The sequence below is a fragment of the Lactuca virosa genome, chromosome 9 (assembly GCF_052849685.1).
Source record: "Lactuca virosa cultivar CGN04683 chromosome 9, Lactuca_virosa_CGN04683_v6, whole genome shotgun sequence".
In the NCBI taxonomy this organism is placed as follows: domain Eukaryota; kingdom Viridiplantae; phylum Streptophyta; class Magnoliopsida; order Asterales; family Asteraceae; genus Lactuca; species Lactuca virosa.
The window spans coordinates 287,313,018-287,322,529 of NC_136434.1; positions in this window are offsets into that span (position 1 = coordinate 287,313,018).

The following is a 9,512-nucleotide window of genomic DNA, read 5'->3' on the forward strand; positions in this document are numbered from 1 at the left end:
CGTTTTGCCTTTGTCTTTAACTGAGGAATTATCCACAACTTCCTTAGGCTTCGAACTGCTGCCACTTTCCCCAATCACAATTCCTTTGGAAATTGGTATTGAAATTGGCTTCATTGAAATTGGCATTGTTGTCACAATAGTCGAAGTAAATGGCCCAGCCGTTGACATGATTGGTTTTGTTATTGGAATCTTCGAAGAAAACACCGTTCCAACAACCTTTGCATCTGCATGCAAATCTTCATAACCAGCCTTCGTGCCACCAACATTCTTCTCTCCCCCTTGCACCCCTGTGAAAACAGGTGGGGCATTCGTTGGAAGAAGGCTCTAAATGTGAGAAAGAGGAGTTAATTGTTTGTGTAAAATGGCTTCAAAATGAACGAACTTCTGAGACAAAAATTCCGGAGTAATCAAGGAAGATGAAACTGATTTAACAGTTAAATCTTTTAGCTCCTTCAGCAGCTTGAGCACCTCCATAAAACTTTGATTTTCCGTTGTAGAAAGTTGAGTAAGTTGAGGACTCAAATCTTCGTACAACTTGACATATTTGGTAACAACATCACAAATAATGTCAACTTTTTGATTGATCGAAGCATAATCCCTTTGCACAATTGTAATCTCCTTTTGCATATCCTGACGAAGCTCCTGAATTTGCAAATTCACATCCTCCCTAACTTTCTTGACATCCTGAACAAATAACACATGTCGTTCCTTTACCAAATTCTTGAATTCTTTCACCTCTCCTCTAAACATCGAAGTTAGAGAATTCACTCTTAACTCATCATTCTGATCATTGTGATCAACCTTCTCCAAGAGTTTAATCTCTGAGTCTCGAACCATTCCAGAAACTTTACTCACCACCTTTGCTTCGAAGGTTTTCAACAAATTATCAACTTCTATACTGGACACAGACGAACTACTCCCCAAATCTGCTTGAGATTGAAGAATAGAATTCAATTTCTTGTTGAGAATCTTGAATTGTTTCATCGTCATCAACATATGATCGGGAAAGTTATCTTCTTCATCATCAAACAGCAAATCTTCAAACATGCCTCCAAAACCTTCGTTGTCAGTATCAGTCTCAACAACAGGTGGACTTTTAACAAATGAATCGATTTTGGGTGAATCAATGGATTGAGATGGAAAAAGAGTTGTAAAAGGTTGATGAAGAATGTTTTCAAATGTAGGTGAATTTGTAGTATTCAGTACAGTAAAAGGAGGTAATGACACAAAAGTATCCGTTATCGAAGATGCAGGAATACCTTGAGTTGTAGCACCAACTTCTTTGTTAGACTCTCCCTCACCCATATTGACATTTACATCCGTATCAGATACGTGTGTAAAAATGCCTGAAGTTCGAACCTCCTCAGTATGTGATTCAGTTAACGAAACTTCAGGTGGTATAACAGTAGGCTTCTCAGGAGTAGATAGAGATTGATAAATAATTGTTTCTGGTGTTTCAGGAACAATCTGTTCTTCGGATGACTCCTCTTATATAACCAATTTTCGTTGCCTTTTCTTCTTCTTTGAAATGTGTTTAGCCATGTCTTCAGCTCTACGTTTCTTTGACAAAGGCGAAACTGGAGCTGGAACCTCACGAAAAATGACTCCTTGATGAGAAATTTGTGGTTTACGAATATTTGAAGGAGAAGATTTTAATAAACCATCTGAAGATTTTTGTGAATCCCTAGACCTCTTCTTTAATCTTCGAAAAACACCAGATTTGGAAGGAATTTTCTCTATAACTATAGTATCATCAACAGGTTCCACTGGTTTTATGACAACAGTCGAAACATTCACTTCTGCCGTCTCAGGCTTCTTTGGGGACATCTTGGATTCGTGCACAAGCTTCTCAGGTGTAGCCTTTGCATCATTCTTAGAACGTTTTGATTTCTTCGAAGGACCAACCTCTTCTTTCGAAAATAACTTTCCAGTATCAACATCAGGATTGATGGTTTTCAAGTACTCAACCAACACCGCATTTGTTGGCTCAACCCTTTTTAGCATTGCATCAGGAATCCTGGCAATGTGTGTGAATACTTCCATATCATCTGAAACTTCCTTTGGGAAGTGATACTTCATAAACTCAGCTTTTTCTTCATCAGCAGGTACAACAATTCCTTCTTTTTCATAGAAATAACGAAGTATCAAACTCCAATACCTAGCACACGAAATGCCTTGAACCACATTCGTGTTTTCGACACTCTTTTGGAATTCCTTCCACAATTGTGTAGAGTAGTCGACAGAAAGATCTTAGTATAAGCCTGCCACCATCGCATAAACCTCCATGCGACCTTTGTCTAATCCAACACTTCGACCAGTCAAGCATCGAAGAAAAATTCCAAACAGTTGGAAGAGATGACTTCTTGAAATCACTAATCTTCGTGAGTGGGGGTTGATGACCCATCTCATTAAACATATGAACAACTTGTGCATAAGTGAGACCAGTAACAAGTTGAGAATTGGGAATATCCAGAATCTGACAAAAGATCTTCTTGGACAAACGAATTTTCTTGTCATTCACCAGTTTAAAGGTGATGATATCCATTGCTTTGCTATAGATAGCAGAGGATCCTACCTGTAAAAGCCATGAGAGAGGAACTGCGAACGAGTTGAACATCGCCTTCGAAAGAACAGAACTCTTCAATGCGACAATTAACATCTTCAATTCTTCAGGATAACGAGACACATCCCCTTCCACTTGATAATTGGTGCTTTGAATCTTCATTATTAGTTGAGAAGTGATGTCTTCAGTTGTGCGAGAAGCAGAATCAATGCCAGCCATGATTAGGGTTTTGAAGCTTTGAAGAACAGAGAGATTTGGGTATTTGTTTTCTTTTGTGAGCGTAAAGAGACAAATAACCCATAAATACCCTTTTTATATGTAACCCTGAATTTGAATGGAACGCGGGATAAGCATTAATTGAGATCTGACGTGGCACCTTGAAAGTCTCACCAGTCTGCCAATAAAGTTGCCATGCGTCAAAAAGTAACTGTCACATCGCCTTGAAACCAGGACTGAATACAAAACGTCTCATCAGACAGTCTGTTCGTGTCACCTCAAGGAATAGTAATCGTCATCAACTTTCGGATGAAGGTTAAGCTCTTTCGTCTTTGGGTTTAGAGACGAAGTCATTTGCTAGACTGTCGAAATCATCAGCCTGAGTTGGTAGTACTCAGAACCTCAAGGATTTCGTGTGTGCAGTGTGCCAAAGAAAAGATAAGAAACAAATTTAACGAAAATTTAGATCTGTGATGTCAAAAAAAATTTCGACACAAAAGCAGAGAAACCCCGGGCAAAGGTTGCTTCATTAATTATCAAAAGAGATAATCAACTGCTTGTGTATGTTCCCGTGAATTACAATCGAATACTTATAGAGAAGTATCGAAGGGCTTCTTTTGTGAGGCTTATTGGGTGGTTTATAATTTCGTTACATATCATCCTAAACATAAGGTGAGTAATTGTAACAGAAATTACTTGTTTGACCAGTGTAGTCAGTGACAAGTATGTTTTGAAGTATGTTGATAGTAACTTTGAAAGCAAATGAAACTCATACAGAAATCATATTCATAAAAAAAAATTTGTTCTTGATCCTGTTGGGTAACAAACATCGTGGGCTTCGATAGTTTGATCAAGATCACTCATGAGAATGGAATATGATTTTAAGTTTCGAAAAATGGTACTGAAACAAATGTTTCGTCAAATCTGGAACATAGTTCCCCGTCAATTCCTTACTAAGATAGAAAGTTGGGTTTCACTTTCATGACGGCCTCATGATGTCAGATCATTAACACAGAATTTTGATATATCTAAATCTTGAAGGGTCGAATCAAAGATCTCTTGGACATATGTCTTCGTGTGTGCAAGTGTAAGAAATTTGGTGATGAAAAAGATTGGTTTTGAGTAACAAATTGTACCTCTGTTATTTTCGGACAAAACAGATAACTCTTAACTCATGTGAGAAGAGTAAGGTAGCTCAATCGACTAATATGAATATAAGCCTGACTTGGGAAGAAATTTTCGTATGAAAAATTTCATTAAGGCTTTCATAAACACACATTGAGTCTACAGAGGCTTGGGTCAACATGCTGCAGCATGTTTCTAGGGACAGTCTAACTAGTACATAGTTGTCGAAAGTTTACCTTCCCATAGAAACACAAGCATGACCCTTAAAGAATTTTCGTGTTATCTGCACAAAGAGAAAGAAACAAAGAAAATAACAAAAATCTTTTTGATATTTTTGATTTTTCTAACAGAAAGAAAATATTTTTCGAAAAATAAAACAATTAACAAAAGAAAATCTTTTTGGTATTTTTGATTTTTCGAAAAGATAACAACAAAACGAAAATAAAATCTTTTTGGAGTTTTTGATTTTTCGAAAAGATAACAACAAAACAAAAATAAAATATTTTTGGAGTTTTTGATTTTTCGAAAATAAAACTAAGATACAAACTTACGAAAAACATTTTTACAAACAAACGAAAATTTGTAAACAAACTACAATTTGCCATTCTTACGAAAATTTTGGCAAACTAACGAAAATTTTGTACCACACAACCATCATGCAAATTGTCGAATTCGAAGCGTGTCGAAGCGTTGACTATGAACAGTAACCTCTGAATGACATCTTATTACCTCTGAATCGACACATTTGTATAGTCGTCCTTTGCTATACAATCGAAATTCTTCCTGGAACAGAACTTGCTTCAATCATTCCCAAACCCGTCAAAATTTGAACAAATGATTTTTCATCCAAAGCTTTTGTAAAAATATCAGCAAGCTGATCAGTTGTTTTTACAAAATGAACTTCAATGTTTCCATCTTCCACATGATCTTTGATAAAGTGATAACGAAGAGCTATATGTTTTTTTTCGAATGTTGTACTGGATTATGATAAATGCGTATAGGACTTTGAGAATCACAATACAATGGAATCTTTTTCATATTTACATCATAATCTCTTAACTGACTTTGAATCCAAATAATTTGTGATGTACAAGCAGCAGATGCTACATATTCGGCTTCAGCAGTAGAAATCGAAACACACGTTTGCTTCTTTGACTGCCAACTAACCAACTTTCCATCCAAAAATTGACAACCACCACTTGTACTTTTTCGATCCAAAGTACACCCTCCTAGATCTGCATCTGAAAATGCCTGAATGAAAAACCCTGTTTTCGAAGGATACCACAATCCTAACGAAATTGTTCCCTTGAGATAACGAAATATATTCTTCACAACTGTTAAATGTGGTTCTCGAGGATTTGCTTGATACCTAGCACAATTACATACAGAAAACATGATATCAGGTCTACTTGCAGTAAGATAAAGCAATGAACCTATCATGCTCCTGTATAAAGTAAGATCAACCGCAGGCGTTTCTAACGAAGGTGTTAGCCTTGTGCCAACAGCCATTGGTACTCTTAACTTCGTGCTATTTGTCAATCCAAACTTTTCGAGCAAATTCCTTGTATATTTCTCTTGATTGATGAATATGCCTTCTCTGTTTTGACATATATTTAAGCCAAGAAAATTATTGATTTTACCCATCATGCTCATTTCGAATTGGCTTTTCATCAAATTTTCAAATTCATTAGATAAAGCAGGGTCAGTAGAGCCAAAAATAATATCATCGACATAAATTTGAACAAGCATCAGATGATTCCCAACTTTCTTTCGAAATAATGTGGGGTCAACTGATCCTTGCTTAAATTTCGACTGTTTTAAGAAACTGTTAAGAGTTGCATACCATGCTCTTGGTGCTTGTTTTAACCCATAGACAGCTTTATCTAAAATATATACATGATCAGGATGTATTTCATTTACGAAACCTGGAGGTTGTTCTACGTAAACAGTTTCTTCGAGTTCACCATTGAGAAAAGCACATTTTACATCCATTTGAAAGACATCAAAATCCTTATGAGCTGCATATGCTAAGAATATTCGAACAGCCTCGAGTCTTGCAACAGGGGCAAAAGTTTCTTCATAATCAATCCCTTCTTGTTGCGAATATCCTTTTACAACTAGACGTGCTTTATTTCGTACAATATTTCCATCTTTGTCGGTTTTGTTTTTGAAAATCCATTTTAACCCGACAATCGAAACATTTTCAGGTTTAGGAATTAATCTCCAAACCTTGTTTCTTTCGAATTCAGCCAGTTCGGATTGCATTGCAACAACCCAATCTGAGTGTTCCATTGCCATCTTAACTGTCTTTGGTTCAATTTTAGATATGAAAACATTGAACATGCAAAATTCTTGATGAGTATTTAATACCTCATTCTTCGCACGAATCTGAGCTCTTGTTAATACTCCATCTTGAGGATTTCCAGTGACTTGATCTATAGGATGATTTTTTGTCCATTTCTCTAACAGTGGATATGTCGGATCGAATTCCAAAGGTGCATCTTCGTACCTCTCTTCATTTTCAGATCCTACAACAGAAACATTATCATTTAGATCAGGAAAATCATCGTTTTGATTAAAACTTATTGTATCATTTTCCTCCTCAACACGATTATCATTTTGATGCTCCCCCTCAACTAGATGCTCCCCCTCAACAACATCATCCATTCTCCCATTCTCCCCCTCGAATGAATGCTCCCCCTCAACCAGAGTATTCAAATCCAAGTGCTCTCCTTCCACTGGATTATTAAGCAGACTTTTGCCAACTCCGGGAGAATTTGTTGTTGAATTAACATCTACTATGTTTTGAGGAATTTCCAAGTCATCATTATGCTTCGAACATTTAGAGTGATGATTATGATTCGCATGAACTTCAGAATCCACAGCCCGGTCAGGAATACCAAAAATTAAATCATAATCAAAGTCAGATGAATTTGATTCTTCAGTTTCATCAGATGATTCATTAATAATTGGTTTTTGTTCAAATTGCTTTTCAACTTGTTTGACAAAATAATCATCGAAAGTAAGATTGAAGGTCTCTTCGACTTTTCTTGTGCGCTTATTTAACACTCTGTATGCAACCGAATTGTGCGAATATCCCAAAAATATGCCTTCGTCAGCTTTAGCTTGAAATTTTGAAAGGCTATCTTTAAGATTCATTATAAAACACCTGCAGCCAAAAACATGAAAGAATTTGACATTAGGTTTTCGGTTATTGATAATTTCATACGGAGTGATATTGAATCGACGATGAATGAAAGATCGATTTTGAGTGAAACAAGCTGTCGAAACTACTTCAGCCCAAAGATATTGAGGAAGATTCGCATATGTCAACATAGTTCTCGCTGCTTCACAAAGTGATCTATTTCGTCTTTCAACCACACCATTTTGCTGCGGTGTATAGGGTGAAGAGAAGTTATGCGAAATTCCTTTTTCTGTTAAGTACGAATCCAACACTTTGTTCTTAAACTCAGATCCATTATCACTTTTGATCTTTCGAACATTTTTCTTCAGACTTATCTCAATCTTCTTAATAAACTCGATCATTGTTTGAGCAACTTTAGATTTTAACCTGAGAAAATATACCCAAGTAAATCGTGAAAAATCATCAACAATTACCAAAATGTACCGTTTCTTGTTGAGAGTTGCAACAGTCGATGGTCCACAAAGGTCAATGTATAGAAGTTCCAACGGTTCCACAATTTTTGAATCTATCACAATTGGATGTCCTTTCCTGTGCTGTTTCCCTTGTTCACAAGCTGCACATAATGTATCATTGTCAAATTTTAGTACAGGTAAACCACGAACAAGATCATCAACAACCAATTTATTCAAATTTCGAAAGTTTAAATGCGATAAACGTCGATGCCATAACCACCTGATGTCAGAGGAAGCTTTCAAAAGTAAGCACACTGAGGGTTTGCCGATGATTGGTTTGATATCAAGAGTAAACATGTCACCATGTCGTTTGGATTTGAGTAAGACTTCGTTAGTTTCAACATTTGAAATGATGCTGCCTTCTTCGTTAAACACCACTTGATTGCCAATGCCCACAACAAGTTGAGAAACACTTATCAAGTTATGTTGAAGACCTTCGACATAAGCAACGCGATTAACAGTAAACTTTCCATTCGTTACTTTCCCATAACCTTTCACTTGGCATTTGTGATTATTGCCAAACTTCACAACTCCTGCATTTTCCAAGCTTCGAAAATCTCTCAGATTTTCCTTTCGTCCAGTCATGTGACGTGAGCAACCACTATCAATATACCATTTCTCATCATATTGCTCGTCACATAGTACATGCGATCAATGAAAGAATTTAGGTACCCAAGGCCGTTTGGGTCCTTGGAAATTAATTTTGAAAACAGAATGAAATGAAGAACTTTTAACCCAATCACAAACTTTAGTTTTGAGACTATCAATTAAGTCCACATCATTATTTAAAGAAACAGAAACATAAGTTTTTGTTAGTTTGGGATTGTCATTGACACATGCCTTCGTCTTTTTAGATTGAGTATGATGAAGCTGTTCTTTCGAAACCGGTTGCCAAGTTTTTACCTAAACATTCGAATCTTTTGAAGATGAGCTTTCAGTTGACGAAGAATTCACATAATTCTCATAGGCTTCGTGAATTTTTTGTTGAGAATATTTCCTTGATTGATATTTTCGTCCCTTTCCTTCAACCCAATGATCAAAGTTTTTGTCACGAGACAACCCTTTTGTGTACGAAACTTTTACGGTTTGTTTTCCGGTAGGATTTGGAAAATTCAGTTTTTGTGGAAAGAAATCAACATTTGATTTAGGTCGAAATGCCATAGCGTATCGACTTCCGTCATTGTTTCCAACACTTCGATTTTGAGAAAATCGATTTGGAGATTTTTGTTTTTAAGAAAACCTTGTTTGTTGATTAGAAGAAAATCGTTGTTGTGATGGTTGATTTTGAATAGTCTTTGATTTATTTTTGTTATCTTTTGAAAATGATGAGTTTGAAACTTTAGAAGAATTTGTTTTTGGTTAAAATTCAGATGTAGATTTATTTGTTTGAGCAGGATTTTTCTTTTGATCTGAATGAATTGCTGAATGAGAAGACTTGTTCTCAACAGATTTAGTCTTTGTGTTTTCAGTTGTTTTCAAATTCAAATGATTTTGTTGTTTTCGAAGTTCTATGGTTTGCCAAAAAATCTTCTTTCGAACTTGTCTTTTTGAAATTGCATTTTCTTTTGAAAACTTGTCAATTTGTTCTTTAAATTCTTTGGAATTTAATTTGATAACAATTTCTTTTTCCACAACAACTTCTTTTGTAACTTATTTCACAATTTTCGATTTTTCAACCCATTTGCGTTGAGGTTTTTGTCTTTGAAAAACATACGAATTCTTTGTTAAGGTATTTTCGACTGTGCTTTGATTTGAAAAGAATCCTTCGTATGTTGTCTTCTTGTTGTCATCTTCGACCATTTTGTTGAATTCTGGTTTAATGTTCTCAACATTTTCAGTAGTAACAAACACTTGATTGGGAAAGACAACATCATCAGTACATTTGAAATTAGGATACACCACTTGATTTGTTTCCAAATAATGGGCTCCTTTTTCGGACAACACTTTGTCG